This window comes from Apis florea, unplaced genomic scaffold (assembly GCF_048593485.1).
Source record: "Apis florea isolate Af1SG1 unplaced genomic scaffold, ASM4859348v1 contig_3081_pilon, whole genome shotgun sequence".
NCBI classification, from domain to species: Eukaryota; Metazoa; Arthropoda; class Insecta; order Hymenoptera; family Apidae; genus Apis; species Apis florea.
Window position 1 is genome coordinate 1301190 of NW_028256703.1, and position 18055 is coordinate 1319244.

The 18055-nt window shown below is 37.5% G+C and overlaps 1 protein-coding gene across 7 annotated transcripts in view; it reads right to left on the bottom strand.

Moving 5' to 3' along the window:
- Positions 1 to 18055, bottom strand: part of LOC100865280 (uncharacterized) — a 320953-nt gene that overhangs the window by 178184 nt on the left and 124714 nt on the right. The window contains exon 1 of one of the 7 annotated variants that reach the window (XM_086908756.1): positions 6928 to 6998. The exons of the other annotated variants lie outside the window; for them this stretch is intronic. The gene's annotated coding sequence lies outside the window, so the exon portion shown is untranslated. Of the gene's footprint in view, positions 1 to 6927; positions 6999 to 18055 lie in introns of those variants that run through there. 7 annotated transcript variants of the gene reach the window in all.

Here is an 18055-nt window from a genome sequence, read left to right on the forward strand (position 1 = left end):
TGCGTGTCGTGGCCGATCGTGGTCCGGCCATCTCAATTTAGCACGCGGTCCGTGACTCATTCCGCGTGGCACACGCGCCGCATTCCAACTTTACACACAGCTGGTCACGCGCGCCGCAAATAAGTTTCGAAAGTGCTTTGATCAATTGTCACCGCGTAATCGCGCGTTCTTCTCGTTAAGAGCCGCCAATCGACTCGTTCCGATCCAACGAATATCAATCGGGGCGACTCTCGTCGACAATCGCGTTCATTTAAATGTTGGAAAATGCGGCGAGCATTTGAAATGTTTTCGATGAGAAGGATACGCTTTTTATTCCATCTAACGTTATTTCTCGAGACTTTTGAAATCTATCTGCTGTTTGTTCGTTATTTAATCTCAAGAGGGGGATAATCGTAGACTCTGATCGTTCGACCCTTCTGGGGATAGGTGTAATTTTACATTTGTCGGGTGGAATGAGATTCGAAGCGGGATTTTAAATAACGAAGGATAGAATTTGATACCGATGAGATTACGTAAAATCGCGACCGCTTTTCTCTAATTAATGATACTCGTTTAACGACGATATATCCATCGCATTGAACCGTAAAATTATTTTTACGGGCAAGAGATTTTATCGAATCCCGAAATTTTTTTCCAATAATAACAATAACATCCCTTCGTGACCCAATCCCTTTTTCTAGAAAAAATTATTCCACTATTCAAGAACGAAGGAAATATAAATCGCAAAGGAATGGAACGGGGGATATTGAATTAAATTTTTCAAAAGAAAACTAGACGATCGAATAATTTTTCCATTCGATCAAAATTACCGAATTCGTCCATAGCGGAATATCATTCGTGCGAGATAAGCTTTCTCACTTATTATTAAACCGTGCCCGATTTTCAACGGCGAAAATTTATTAATCGGCATTGTTCCACCGATCCCGGAATGCGTGTGCATCAATCGAAATACGTGCGCAAATACAAATTTTCCACAAACTAATATTACTTCTCTTAATCGTGCCCATATGAAATTGTCGAAATTCAATCCTGTGTAACTTGTAACGTAACCCAAAGCTAGACGAAATTTCGCGTTAGTGTTCACGTTAATTAAATCACGACGACTGCGAGGGATTAATTAGTTGTTACCGAACTCGATTCTCCGCGTATTTGTAGTTTAGTTACTGGCATCACTCTGTGTGTGTGTGTGCGCGCGCGCGTTTGTGTGTGTTTATGCATTGTTGACGAGGGAGGACAATTTTGAATGTGTCCAGAGGGGGAATACGCGACAAATACGCGAGGAAAAGGTATAACGATAAGGGATGATACCCTCCTCGCGATCTTCCCTTCCTTTACTTTTCACCCCCCGTTTTTCAAACGTATAAACGTATACTCGTTTGCGAAGGAACGTTGCACTATGCGATATTTAGATATTGCATCACGGTGCACGGAATTTGTGGAAATTTGAATCGGGGGTTAATACGAGTTGATTCGATTAAATGTATCGGTTTATGATTATTATTAAAAGAGAAATCAAAGTTGCATCGTTAACCCGTTCCTCAATAATTGATTATACGTACGTATAATAGATGATTAATAATTTAGAGATGCGATCGTTATTCAAGATTATCACTCTGCTAACCACTTTTCGAATTTTCGAACAATTGGATATGAAGGGATATGAAAGTTCAAGTTTTACCCCGTTTTATTCCTCGATTAGAAGGTTGATCGATTATAAATGATCAAAATTGAATTTGTAATTTAGAATAGTCGGTTATAAGCTGCCTTATAATTTAAGATTGATTAATTAGAACTAGTAATAATCACTTGAAATAGCTGTTAATGGAGAGAGAGAGAGAGAGAAAGAGAGAGAGAAAGAAGAAGTTACATTATCGATAATTAATCATGAATTAATTAAACGATCAAATTGAAATTCGATCTCAGATCTCGGGCGCCACTTTCGAATCTGGAATACGTGGCATTTAGAATTCCACATAATCGAATCCAATTTCCGAATAACAACGTCAATAATCAATCTCCGACTTTAATTTTCCATTTTCTTTTTCTTCCCTTCACATTCCTCGCGTTCCACCCGCGAGAGATAATTCTCCCAGGAATTTCATTCGGCCGCTTTAAAAATATCCTCCCGGAATTTAAAAAAAAATATTACCATACTTTCTCCGCGTTATAATTTTTTTCTTCTTCTTTCCTTTTGAGAGAGAGGAGGGCGGTAGGGGGGGGGGAAGGATGAGTAAGTCAGATTCAACAATTAGATCGGACGATTTACAAACATTTCGAATTAATATTCGTAATATCGAGGATATTGCCTTCTGGGCGACGTGGACAGAGAGAGCGGAATGTTTCTCATTTTACATTTTCATAAGCAATAACTGATAAATTGCAATTAATAATACGATCGGTTTTCGACCAGACTCTTCGCTCCCGATTCATCAAATTATTAATTCACGCATGTTTCCCTCCCCTCCCCCCTCGATCCACAAAATTCAATCGGCCGATTTTAATTCGTAATTCGAAATAGGCGATTTCAATTTTTCAATCAGTTTAAACTGCATGAAATTATTAATCAATATATCTGCTTGGTATTTATTTGACGATTCGCTTCGCGAATGGAAATGCCTTTTTTCAATCCAAGTTTTTCCAATGCAAGTTTGAACAAATCATCGCAGTGATATCTTTAAGTTTTTACACATTTTCAAACAAAGGGAGATTTTACGAATTTAATAAAATTTATCTCGCGCTAATCTTCGTGCGAGTATTTGACAAATAATCTCGACGAATATTTTCCTCCTCCATCCCTTTCACACTCGTGACGAATGAAAATTTCCAACAATTTTATTAAAAAGACATCTTCTAAATATTTTCTTCTAATCCAAAGATCAAAAACTCTACGGCAACGTTACTAATTTAACAATTTTAAAAATAAATCCCTCTCTAAATCCCTCCCAAATCCGCACAAAAATAGATAATGAACGAACAAGTAAAATTTCCAACGATATCCAAAAATATCCACTCCTCGATAATCCAAATATTTGAAACCCATTTTACTCCGTTTTAAAATATTCAATACGTAAATATTTATCCCCTTCGAAAGGTCCAAAAATCTAAAAACAACTCCCCTTTCCGATCTTGCATTTTTAACAAAAAGAAAAAAAAAAAAAACGAACGAAAGAGAACGAAATGCACGGATCAATCGACCAATAATAATAATAATACTGATAAAAAGAAAAAGAAACAAAAAATCCGCAATTTTCATAAATTACTACACGATTCGAACGAGATACGAGAGTGGTTCCGATCGATTTTTCGGAAAATCAACCGGTTATGCATCTTGGCCCGCTCCTCCATGAATATTTATGAGCCCGCGTAAAGCATAAACAGACGTTAATTAATTATACACGGTCGGCCAACCGATCCTGCGATGTTTCGCGGCGGTTATATTAACGGGGACCAAAGAGAAAACACATTATGCGCAAATTTGGAAAACGTTCGGGTGCAAATTTAGGGGAGGGGGGGTGATGGAAGCATGGACTATTCAACGAGTGTAGAACAAATCTTCTGTTCTCGAGAAGAAGAGCAATGATGGAGCAAGGATCGAAGTTTGGGGAAGAAATGAAAAATGGATCGAGGAAGGTTTTGTCTAAATCTTGATGAATTCTTCGATGGTAATTGTTTAAGCATTGTTTAAGCAAGCTTTGGAAGTGATTTCTTTTTTATTAATGAAGATGATTATGAAAGGCGAATTATGAAATATTTTAAGGAAGGAATTTGGGTTGATTTGGGAAGGTTGAAGGAAAATTTGAAATATTGTGATTTTTCGTAAAAATTCCTAAAAAATAAAAAGATAGTTTACGGAAGGATGATTAACATTTAAGTTTATATAACGTTATCCAATTTAATATTCGTTAAAAAGGGAATAATAGGATTTCTCGTATCGGTTCTAATATAAACGTATCTATCGGGCATAACGTTGGCACTTTTTCGACAGCTTCCATTTGTTTTTTCTCGTGCACACATTGTTTCGAGTATTTTTCCTTCGTCTCCCTCTCCAGACGTATCTCTCGTCATTCATCAAATGTCGCTCGACTTACTTTTCAAACCGACTTCGTCGAGACTACTTTCCCATCTTGATAAAACAATATTGATAATCCAGTTGCTAAAATTAATCTCGATAACAAAATAATCGCTTTATTTGCCCCAATAATTAACTTCGATATTACTCGAGATTCAAAAAAAAAAAAAGGGAAAAAATGAAGAATTAAAATTTCAATATAACGAAGACAAAGGGAAAAGAGGGAAAATTCAGAGGAGGAGGAGAGGGAGCTGTGAAATGAGAAAGTCGGCGCAATGTGGAGTCGAAGAAAAGGAGGGAAAGGGGAGAATGAATATTTGAGCGGTGATATGTGGCGAGGTGTGGACGAGAGGCTGGGAAAGAAATGTGTGCATCGGCGATGAGGGGAAATGAGAGAATGCGTGGTGCATCGTGGGGGCTACGATTTACAATTCCATTTCACTGGGGAGGAGGGAGGACTCTTCTTTCATCGACGCGTGGATCAAAAACTGCGATCACGAAGGAATGTGTGGATGGCGAATTTTCATTTCTTTTTTTCTTATTTTTCTGCCAAACAATTATGGGACGCAGGTTTTTGGACGATCTGATTGTATCTTGTATAATTGTATAAACTTGGTGAATCTCGTTATCTCGGATTTTATTTCGAGTAAAAATTCGTTTTCTTCTTTCAATTGTTATTTATTTTTCTTATTTATCTTCCTTGTTACGAATGGCTGGTTGCGGCCTTGCGGCCTTCTTGGCAAACATTTCGAGAGTATAATACCTTTGTAACGAAAATCTCTTCTCTTTCGAAATTATTAATTTGCAAATTGTGCAAACGTGCTGCATTCGCGTCCTCTCGCGATTTTTACTCGATTTCCATCCGAATTATTATTACACGTATGCATTTCCCCCTCCCCCCCCGCCCTATCTTCTCTCGTTTATCCTTTTCTAGAACAATATCCGTTATCACATTTTAATATTTTTAAATATCGTGTTTCCGCTCCTGTAAATAATAGGCTTCGCGATATCGAGCCCGAATCGAATAACGATTTTCATGGCTGCGTTGATCAAATATAACGTAATGAAAGGAACATTTTATCGTGGGGGAAAAAAAAAAAAAAAAAAAAAAAAAAAAAAACCTATTAAAAACTGATCTCCGTCCGAACGAGGCGCATTTTCATATAAATTCGCGATAAGCTTCATATATTGCGCGGAATAGAAATTTACACGATTAAAAGTGAGGGGAAAAAATTAAAAAAAAAGAAGAAGAGGGACAAACCCATTGTCGTATTTCGAATCGTTTATTTCCTGCAAAAATTTTATTTCAGAAATGTAGAAAGATCGATCTCATCTTTAAAAACGTCCGTACCGGATTATTTTCGCAATACCACGATTCCTGTTTATTTCTACACCGTGCAAACACATGACTCATCGAAGTAACAAGTCGTTCCTACCATTACGAAATTATTTTGGCTCGTAATTTGTCACTAAGATACATAAGTACATCGTTAAATCGCTTCGCAATTTTCGATAAACTAGAACGTGTACACGGAAACGGCAAAGGTCCAATAATAGCCGATTCTTGCGCAATATCAACCCCTTGACGCGAAAACCCTCGATCAACTTTTACATTTCTCTCTAATTCTACATATTTTTGGAACGCGATCCATCGAAAAATAGTTCGATTCTTCTTGGAAAAAAAAAAAAAGAAGAAGAAGCGTAATTTTGTTTTTCTAATTAAACTATATATATATATATATTTTTTTCTATCAATATAAATATCTTCTCTATTCATTTTATAATTCGACAAATTGAAAAAAAGAATAAATAGAGGATGCTCTTACGAAAAATAATCCCCTCAAAGAATTGTTTCACGAGAAATTTTGGAGTAATAAAAAATAAAAGAATAAATAAAACAAACAAGGAACAATCTTATGAAAAATTTCATTGGAAATTTCTTTTCTTTTGTGACGAAAATATTTTCTTCGAGAAACGATAACGAAAAAAATTTAATCCACAATCTCACCAGATTCTCTTGAAGAAGAAATATTTTTTCTACCCGTAGATAGAGATCGAATCGCGCACGATTAATTTCGAAATCGATCGAACAACGTCGAAGAAATTCGCCACGAAAAGATTCGAGGAATGCCTGGAGAATCGAATAAGTTTCCTCCTAAGAAGAGCTTTCCTATGTATCCTATATACATATTTTTATCCTGTATTCGCTCTTCGTTCGACCATCACCGCGGATATAAAAGTCAACGGAAACTCCTCCCTCTGCTGAGAATTCGCGTATTGCTCCCGGCGGACTCCCGCACTTTTATTTGCATAACCGAAAAATAATATCAGCGCGGAATGCATTGAATGATAATTTTCCAAGATAGGAGCCGGTTCCCTCCATTAATTCACCGTACAATATGAAACCCCGCAGCGGCCACCAACGGCGTAGATAATACGCCGAGAAGGTGTAATTTTTTGAAAAACTGACTCCAACTTCGAGTAACGAGATAAAGACGTTCCGCCGGTTCGAATCGTTTTATCGAAGAAGGGAGAGGGAAATTTTGTTAATGGATATTATACGACAAGCATTTTTAATCTTTTATATACGGGGGATATCGTTGTGTGTTAATAATAATTACATGATTATTGAGCTGAGAATAATTCGTGTCCCCGTATATAAGCTTCTTCGATCGTTTCGAAAAAAAAATAGAAAAAAGGAAAAATTTCACGAGGCGATCATTGGAAAATTCTCTTCTCCGCCTAAAATTTCATCCAATATAACAGAAATCGTGTTTTTCGAGAGGAAACTCAAATTACAACTCAATTTACCGAACATTTCACGCAGGCACAATATTCCAACGCGTACACAACATTACCTAATCATCACATCAACCAAACAACCCATCCACAACACAATCATCATAATCTCAAATCCCCTCAACCGGCACAACCGTAACAACAAGCAAACTGACATCAGTCGAGACACCAAATCCTCCCGAGACCACCGCACATCCAAGGAGACAGACTCCACGCCACGGCCTTACCGACCTAAAATTACCGACCGAGCGAAAGATATTTATGGTCACCGCTACCTAAAATTATTGTGGCTTGGGAAATTCAAACCGATACTAGGTGCAACCGGTGCTCTGCGGCTTGCGATACAAGCGGCCAGGCGTATCCACACGAACGCCACGCGTATGCATCGATGCACGTCCATCGACTAATACCGTGTGCGTGTGTGTCCGTATGCGCGTTTGTATGTGCGTGCGTGCGTGTATCCATGCGTGCGCACGGCGTGTTACGCGCGGCGTCGTGAGCCGATTTGCTTAATCCATTCGCCGGTTCCGCGTGTAATGGACGTTGCACAGTCACATGTGACTGATGAGCCAACATGGATGAGGGAGAGGGGGAGAGGGAGAGAGGAGGGAAGGAGGGGAGGATCTGGAGGTGTTTCAAAATTTCCCGAATCCCAAACACGTCTCTGATGAACTTTGTCTATTGTTAGCATAAATCGGCTACCTTCTCCATCGGGGGGATGGGGATGATGGGGCAGAAATTGCCACGGCCGCCGTTGTTGCGCGATCATCGTCATAAATCATCGAGTTCACCTGCCATCCTTTTGTTCACCTCTCCTCCTCTTACGGTGTACAATTTTCTTTGGAATTTGTTCTTTTACTTTTTCTTCTTTTCTTATTGTTGTTGTTTATTCCTTTCTTTTTTCCTTTTCCTTTTTTAATTGGATTTTCCATGCAGGATGGAGGCCATTTAGAGGAATCGAGGATACATCGATCAAAATTGAGATAATGCGATCGATCCTTGCAATTTTTGCTCGAAGAGGTATCGGAGAATCAATTATAATCAATTTATATTGGATTATTTATGTTTATTTTGTATCGTAATAAGATCAACCATTTCTTCCTCCTCTTTTTCTTTTTTAATTGGCTCTTCTTTTACGTATAGAAAGAGTAGATCGATCGAGAATGAAATTAATGGAAATTATTATGCCATAATTATAATTATTATATATATAAAATTTTCTTTCCGAAAATTTATACGTGGTATCGAGGAGGTATCGTATTGAAATATCGATATTCCAATTCTGACGCGTGGAATGGTGCGTGATTCTAATTTTCGATGACAGAATTTGACTCGTTATCGATTATCCATTTTCTATTATCGGAGACACATAACGTAATTGAACTGAGTGCGTGAGAACAGAAGGGGAAAAAGAACGTTATTCGCGATACGAACGAACGTTAAACCTGGGATAAAAATAACTTCGAAATTCTCGCTCGAATGATATCGATTCAAACCGGGGACCAGATCGATCCCCACTAATTTTAGGATTTCCTGTACACGCCGCTCCTATGCATCCAACGTTGGCGCAATTATACACGAGGTCGAAGCCGCAGGTTGCCAGGCGATGCGCTTTGGAAAGCGACGGTAACGCGTGGAAACCGTGGCGGATCTCTCTCTCCACGGTTCTTTGCCCCTGATTAGCAACGAAGGAAGGCTCGAGAAACGAGCACGGTAAGACGTAACGCCTCGCTACGTTTAATTGGCTTGTCACCTATCGACGTAAATGGCGGCCCCCATGTTTGACGCGTTACACGAATTAAATCACGCGTTCAATTTGGCAACCGGTCTAAGTGTTCCGCAACGAGAGAAGCTTGTTAGAGTTTTCACGCGCTCTCAGAGAGAAACTGTTTTGCTCCAAAGACGAATGGTATAATTATTAAGCTGTTAAGCGTTAAATTTTCCGCGTATTTTTCACGTTCAGAATATTACGCAATAAATATTACGCTTTTCATCTTTTATATTTATATACGTTTGGAATTGTACGAGATTGTTTTTTTTTTTTTTTTTTTTTTTTTTTTAAGCTTAAAAATAATTGAAGGGCACAGTTAAATTTTAGAATGACGAAGCATTACATTTTGTACTCTGTATTTTGAGAAAGATATTTAAGAGTGGGATACGTTTGATATTATTTTAGGAAAAGTTCTTTTGGTGATTTTTATTCATTAACACAATTAAAATGATATTGAATTTTCTTTGTTTAAGAATAGATCTTGAGAGAAATTTTTAAATCATATTCGAAATATTTTCATTACGCGACGAGTCGAGGGAACGATTAAAAATTTATTTAATTGAAATTTTTCGAATTCTATCGTCGTATCGGTAATTATTAAAAAATTTTTGACCGCCTTGCAAATTGCAAACATTTGTGACCGAAACTTCGAGGTTTAAATTTACAGGGGTTACAACAAATCGTGGAGAATGTCGTTTTTAACGGATTAAAACAAAAAAAAAAAAAAAAAAAGAATGTTTCGACGAAAAACGTCGAAAGTCTTGTTCCACTTCAATCAAACGCGCGGACACGAAGCGAAAACGCTTTGGAGAGTTGTTAAACACGATTGAAGTTATTCATTATTAATTCGACGAATATGCCACGGCAATTATTTAAATGACATCGGTCGGACAGTTGACTCGACAACGCGCGACACTGCCAACGCGTCTGTCACTCAATTATGTAAAATTGTGATACATTGCTTCAATCCGGTATTTATGTCTTCTCACCTGTCATCAGACCACGTTAATATTCCATCTTACGTAATTATTTTCATCCACGAGAAATTGAATACGACTTCTCCTATCAATCCACCTATAAAATATGTATATATATTTTTGAAAAATAACAACGAACTATGTCCAGGGAGAGAAAGAGACTCGAAAAGAGATTTGAAATTTCAGAACTTTCAAAATTCGTCGAGAATATATTTCTATCGGAACGACAATTTTTTTCTTATTCCATATTCGTATTTATTATCTTCTCTAGAAAAACTACAAATTCTTGTTAATTAAATGAACACATTTAACCATTTACTCTTATTCCTTATATAATTTACGATTTAATTTGCTCAATGAACAAATCATTATGGGAATTAATTCACTCTCACGATAGGTTAGAATTTATTTCGTTCTACATTTCCAACTAAAGCTTCCTAAAAGATAAATTCGTTTCGCTTCGTTCCAAGTAATTATTTATCTCGCTTGTTCCGAAATAAACCCAGCTTTCGATAAAAAAAAAAAACGAAAAAGAAAAAAAAAAGAAAAGAAAAAAATTATTCGATTAAACATTTTCATTGCCATAAAGGTAAAGGGGGAGCAGGGTGTGCGGCCACGATAAAGAATCATCATTGAAATATTCGAAACGCTCGGATCGTTTTTGATCAGCGACGAAGCGCGAGCAAGAATTTTCTGTATGTCAAACGTGACAAACGACCGCAATTCGAACAGTGGTGGGATGAGGAGGAGGAGAGGGGAGGGGGAACAAAATTATTCGATTTAAACAACCGATTCTCATCTCGCTCGAATCGCATAGCAAAAAACTTCGGATGAAACGAATTTTTTATTTTCATTTTTATTTCTCTCTCTCTCTCTCTCTCTCCCCCTCCCCCTCAAATCCGTTTTATTCGGCATCACTGCCTCGCCATTTCCTGGGGGCGCAAAATTATATTTAACTGCCAACGTGAAAACACGATAAAAATTTAAACTCTGGTGGCCCACCCCATCGCGATAACAGCCAGCAATCGTAAATCCTGGCTTTTGACGAGATCTATTATAATAATTACGTTTACTACGTGGATCGGTTTTGGTAAAACCTGCTTCGGTATCGTTCGTCCCACCAGCGAATTTCGTCGATTTTTTGGAAATTTGCGGGACGAGAATTAATAAGGAGGTACGGTAAAAAAAGTCGTTTCCCTCGGGATTATTATTTTTGACGAAACGTTTGAGGCAGAAACAGCTTTTAATCTTAATGTTAAATCATCAACGAAGAAAGGAGAGGGGCGGATTCAAACAAAATAATTTTAATTTTCTTCACGAAACACTGGCCATTTTTAAGAATCGCGAAAGAGATTCTCTTGCTCGTTTCCAAATCCCCGGTCGATCGATATTAATATCGATATTGTCGATCGAAAACAACACGGGGAAAAATTCAACACTTTTCCAACAGCGTTCGACCAGCGCGAAAGAAAGTTGGCGGGCGCATTGCTCATCCGCTGTTCGCCAACTTCAACATTCCTCGGTGACGCCTCGAGGGGCGAAAAAAAGGAAGGAAGAAAGTGAAGAGGTGTAGACGAGGGGGAGGGGGGAAAGAAGAAGATACAAAAGGAGGAAGAAGAGGAGGAAAATGAAAGGGAGCAGAGAAGAGAACGAGGAGGGCGTCTAACAGCTTCCCAGAGACATTTAGAAGCGGAGAAGGCGCGAGGAAGCATCTGCAATTCTCACGTGTCGGCAAAGTTGTCCGGCCCAACCAGTTGCGCGCATTCTCACTGCACTTCATTCTCCCGATGCCTGCTGGGTCAAGGTAAAACTTTGCGAAAGGAAACTTTGGAAAGCGCGCTCGAAAAGGGAGGGGTAAGTTTGTCAGGGAGGAAGTTGCGCAGAAATGTTTCCAACATCCTTTTCTCAACATCCAGCTGGATGAAATAAGCGGAAATCTTTCCCCTTTACCTTCGAAATTCCTCTTTTGCTTGTTTTACGGATGAAATTTGTTATATCTTTTTTCTTTTTTTTTTCTTCTTTTTGCGACTCTATGCGGGTATAATAAACATATCAGTCTGTTTCGAGAGTAATTTATATAGAAAAATATAGTTTGTTTTGTCGAGAGATATTTCCACGTTGCGATTCGTTGTGATTTATCAATGATACTTGGACGTTTAATTGTTTTCCTTAATTTCGATTTATTTCAGTGAAATTAGATAGAATTTTCCTTCCCGTAACGAGTAATTCTGCACGTATCTCGAAATTGTACATCTCTTTAAAAGAATTCGATTTTTTACGAACGAATAATAAATCCTTGAAAAATCACTTTTCAAACTCTTATCTTCGTCGAACGAATTTTCGAATTGACTCGGCTCGACGAAACAAATACGAAGAAACAAACATTTCTCTAAACGAAAATTAATTTAATCCCTCCGCAAAAATAAAGCAAAAGATAATTTCGTACAAATTATTCATCCCTCCGTTTGGAATGGAAAAAGCAGCGAAACGATACAGAGTTAACATTTTAATACCGGAATTTAAACAGTTCCCTCGCCCAGATCCCGATACCCGAAAAGAGCAAGTGCGATTTATGAAATTATTTGTCGCGTCGTACGCGAAAATCTATACCATTATTGAGACTGGAAAACAGCAATTTTCTGCCGGTTACATTTTAAAGGATTTTTACGCGCGTGATGGAGGGAGAAAAAAAAAAAAGAAAAAAAAATTTCGATATTAAAGTGACGATCAATGGCGATATAAACCTGCCTCATACTGTTAATTTGCGCGCAACGATGAATCTTGTATTTTAACCTTTCCACGAACACGTTGCGTGCCGAAATATAAATCATTTTTTTTTTTAAAAAAAGGAAAAAGAAATATCCGTATCCTCGTTTTATTTATATAACACAATTTGTCGAATTATTTATAACGTTTTGTAATTGATTTAATATTGCCAAGTATTACGAATCAGATCGTGTGAAATTGTAATAATTGTAATGATGATGAAACAATGGAATGAAATTTTAAATGTGCAATTTTGCAAGTCGAGAGACGAAAAATTGACGAGGTTTGTATAATTGATAAATTACATAGAGTTGAAACAGTTGTAACAGTTATCGCTATAAGATTGACGATGGTTTCGAATAGAGAATTTCGACAAGTTGGAAAAACAATTGGAAAAAATTGGAAAATTGAGAAACGGTAACGAAAGTTTATAATCTACGGTGTCACTTGTCAATTTACCAGTTATTACGTCGTTCGACAGAGCATGACGTAACATTTTTTGAAATATACTTGGAAACGCGTCGGGTGTAATTTAGAGACGAGTTCGAGGGAAGGAGTCGCAAAGTGAATTTCGAAAAATTGCGTGGATAATAGAATAGCCGTTTGAATGAGACAGAAGTTCGCCTGATCAAAAATTGTCAAAGGAAGGAGGGAAGAAGATAAAATTTATCGAAAATATCGATCAACACTCGGGGAAGGAAAACGATATCGATTTAATAACTGAAATCACAAAAGAAAAGAAAAAAAAAAAGGAAAATATCGAATTAGGAATTTTTTTCGGCCAATCGTAACGACGACGTGTCCACGTACGACGAATCGAGGATAATTAAATTTCCAGAATGCTTCCAGAAGCTGCAAAAAGCATGCAAACTCTCGACAAACTGTCTCTGTTTGAATCGTTGGGGTAAAGCATCGGTAAAGCATCGAGTTGCGAAACAATGGGGGCGGTGGCGCAATTTTCAATTGCGATGAGGAAACTCTTAACGAGCAAAGTGTCGGTGGAGCCGATAGGAACCGCTAATGTTATTCCCTTTTTTTTAACGAGCTGCGTTGTTAGTTAAGCGATGAACGATGAACAATACGCAAACACGGCTCTCTCTTTCGTGGAAAGAGAAAAATTGATGAAATTAATTATCGAGCGTGCCACGAATTATATATTCGAATCGGTGTGATAAGAGAAGAATGTAAATTATATTTCATGAAATTTAAAGAAGCGAGAAACTAATTCGTTCGATCATTCGTTCGAGCGACACGCTTCGAAAAATATTTTTCAAACAGGTCTTATAATTCGATCGATATTCATTTATTCGTAGGGAAGAAGAGATTCTCAGAGAAGAATATAAACAAACGACGTACATCTCTACGTCAAATTCGAATTCGTAAGGCATGATTTTCTTTTTAATTCCAATATCAATTAATTAAGCATTGATAATGAACGAAAAAAAAAAAAAAATAGAGAAACCAGGATCGAAGTCAAAGTTCGAATAGGCGAATCAATTCGATCCAACCGAATCAAAGAGAAGAAAATAAATAAATAAAGAAGAGAGGGAAAAAACGACAAATTAATCCAAGTAATTATCCAAATTAATCCCTATAAAAAAGATCCATCGATTCTCTCGTCCCTTTTCCACGACCTGGTGGAACGCGGTCAAACCTCTCTCCGAAATGACACGAAGCGAAGCATTCGTTTTTCTTTTTTTCCCAAGCCGTTGAATAACGGCCAGGGAAATTCATTGAAGACGAGAGAAGCCGGCGCGCAATTAGTTTTTCCACACGCAGAAGAATGCGGCGGTTACCAATCCGTCGTCGGAGAATTTAATTTTGTTACGCACAGAAAGGAATGCCGCCGTCCACTCCCTCTTTTTTCCTCCCCCGTTTCCATCCAACCCCCTCTGCAACCGTTGAATCGTTCAGACAGAACGCGGGGAAAAAGAAGAGGAAAAAAGAAGAGGAAAAGGAAGAAGAAGAAGAAGAAGAAGAAGAAGAAGAAGAAGAAGGGCGGGAGGGGAAAGGCAAACGAGGTGGACGATCGTCATTTGAAAATAGAATCTGAAAATTAAATGGATATCGGGGTATCGATCGATCGATCCCTTCCTTCTACATATTTGTCTACTACGCGGCTTCCATCTCAGCCTTGTGTTTTTACGCTGAATTTTTCCTGCCAACGTGTACGTACGTACGTACGCCTGCCTGCCGGTATCGTCGAATGTTTTCCAAGTGGAAGTTTTCCAGCGCAAAATATCAAAATATTCCCTGTAAAATTGTAACGGGACCGTCGAGGTGGATATCGATTGTTCGAAATCCGAGAAATATCAATTTTTCTCTCTCTTTCCTTCTCTCCTTTCTCCCCTTTCCTTCTTTCTTTCTTTCTTTCTTCTATTTTCGTTTCGGTGAGATGCGAATAGGTAAGTTGAAAGAGAAAATTGGATTTGGAGATTTGTCGAGTGTATGTGCGATTTGTTGGGAACGTTCCTTTATCATCCTCCTCAACTTTAATTTTCGTACTTTCAACTTTTCTACATTTGTTCGTTCGAATTAATTTAATTTTTAATCGAGGCTCAAATATAGAACGACAAACACATCGATATATAGCGTGGCATAGAGGACATCTAATTAATAATTCTCGATTTCTGTAAAATATTAAATATTCCCCAACATATTCTCGATGACGAAAATTTAAATTTTTCAACGAATCGATCATCTCGTTCTCAAGTTTTGTCTCAAACAAATCTTCGAGAAAAATTTCATTTATTCCTCAAATTTATTCCTTTGAATTAATCGCGAAACTTTCCTCGTCCCAATTATTCCTCCTATTCGAGACATACGTCTGGACGCGTGCTCAGCTGCGGTCAGTTTCAGTGGGAAAGAAGTTGTCCCTGGAAAGGAGAGGAGAGGTCCATTTTCCGTTCACCAAAGGCGCTATTCACCGGTAACAAAAGGCAATCACCGTGGAAGTGGTGGAACCGTCATAAGTTATCGGAATCGGCGTCGATATTTTGCGTGGAGAATTTCGAGGGGAGGCGAGGACGGCCTCCGATCTCTCCTTTGCCGATCTCTTTAGGAATCGCCTCGTTCACGAAAGTGATTTCACCAAAAAGGGGAGTGTCAGAGCCGCGCTATTCAACCGAGCAGAGACGGTTTCGATAACCGATACACACTTGGGAGCACTTTTTAACGAGGCCAACTCGTTCAGAGAACAGTTTCGACAGGCAAACTTGGAATCGTGATTTCGCACGTGTCCCTCAAATATTTTATCCTCGTTAATTCAGTTTGGCTTGAGATTTGAAAGATAATTTTAAAAAGTTTTTGATCGAATTTTCCATTTATCTTACAATTTTTAGGATTTAGGATTTAAAAATTGGAATCGCCAATTTGGTAAGAATATTGTGTATTTTGAGTAGGTTTTTGAATTGAAAATTGAATTTATAATTTTAATTTAGGATTTTCGAATCGTCGATTTAATTTGATAGCGATTTGATTAAGTTTGAAAGAGTTTTGAGTAAATGATAGCAGGTTTTTATAAATAAAATTTTGAATTTATCTTATAATGTTGACTTGAGATTTAAAAATTAGCATAAAATATTTAATTCTTCGAGTGCAATAAAGTTTGTGGCTTAAAAGCGCCATTTCAAGGCAATCCAATTATTCTATTCTACAAATTTGAATGACGTTGAAAATATATTTATATTAAATATTGATAATTCTAAGAGATAATTCTAGAGATATCTCTCTTGTTTTTTCAACGAATTCCCTAATGTTTGAACGAGCAATTTTTCACCATAAATGAAATTATTATTATCATCGGAGAATTAAAAAAAAGAATTTCGATCGTTCTATTTTAATATTTCAAAGGTTAAATTCCATTTTTCCTATTTTTTAATGAACCCCAGTTTGAACGAGTAAATATATTTTTTTTTTCTTCTTTTTTTTTTTTTTTTTTTCACCATATAATTCCGCATACAGTGGGGAGAAAAGGAAGGAAACAGGCGGAATTACGGAAGTTTTCTCGGTGCTCATTGATTAAAGGACCGAAGAGGCCGAAGAGAAAAGAGGCTGCGTTTCCAAGACTTTCCTTTTTGTTTAAATATTTATGCCTCGTCTTTTTCATATTGTTTCCCCGCGTTTTTTATGAATTTCAACTGAAACGTCTGATTAATTAAACTGTCTCCCTCTTCGTCTTACCACCCTCCTCCTTTGACGTTCAACGACAAACAGCATGGATTTTTAAATTAAGACAAGATACTCTATTGGGAATAAAAATTAAGTTACAATCTCTTTTCCACGAATACGCGATCCTTCTCTTTTCTTTTTTCCTTTTCTTTCTTTTTTTTTTTTGTTTTTTTTTTCTTTTTAATCAGGAAAGAGCAAGTTAAACATTTAGAGAATTACCTGTCAAACGCACAATGTCTCTGTGATTGTTTCGTTATATACTTTTAACCGAGTCGCGCCTGCGAACTCTTTATATTTCATTTCTGTCAGATTTTCGCGCAAAATCGATATTTTAATTTTTAGTATGGATAATTTAATTAATTTGTTTCCTTTCCCTTTAAAATTAATTCTAACGACGAATAAAGAGATTAGAAATAAGATGATTTCATTTTTATTCTTCTCGGATAAGAATAAGAGAATATAAATGGATGTTTATCTTGCGAATCTTCGATCTGAGAACGTTTCTTCGTTTCATTTCCGTAGAATAATACACTTATATCATTCTCTTGAACTTTTCCAAACAAAAAAAAATATTCCCTTTATTTTCAAAATTCCTCCATCTCTCAATTTCCATATCAACAAATGCTGCTAAATATTTAGCAAGACTGGCTGAGAATAAAATCGAATCGACACCCAAAATTGCTGTCCACCATTTTTAAGGAAGATGGAATATCGTATGATATTAATTTTTCGTTTCTTTGATTTCCGTTCCGTTCGATCAGTTTATCAGATCAGGAAGGAATCTTTTCTTATTATTTTTAAAATATTCAATTATTCAAAGCTTATTTCAAGGAAAATTAAAATACAACAAGATGATGTTTCCTCCACGATAATTTCTTCGCCGATGAATTTTTACAAGCGCAATCAGGGAGGAAGAGGAAACAAAATTAATCGTACACATCCCCACCCAACTCGAGTCTCACTCGTTTAAATTCCAAACAAGACGGACACCGACGGCTGCCAATGGCGCGGCACCCTCTTTCGGCGTTTCAATCTCCCTCAAAGTCTCCTCTCGAGTCAGCCCCCCCCCCCCTCCCGCTCTCTCGAGGAGGAAACTCTCTCTCTCGATAAAGAGGCGCCTGTGTCGCGCTATTCGTCGACTAATCGACCATCACGAATAATAAACGGCATCTTTGACGATCTTGGCGTGGAGGAGCGTGGCTTGAATCAACATCATCAGACGCGGGCAGATCGGATGTAATTGCACAGGCTTACGATTTAATGGTCCACTCGACACTCGGACAAATCGCTTCGACTTCTCCTCCTCCTGTCTCTGATAAAAATCTCCAAGGATTGTAGGATCTTTGTGCTGCGCCCGTATCGATGGAGATTGCTTTCGAAATAAGTGTCAAGGATTGTTAGATTTGTTAGAAACGTTAGGACGGATATAATACCGGTGTTAATTTTTCATCGATTAAAAAAAGTCTCTGTAAACAATACACAAGATGAGAATGGGAAAATAAT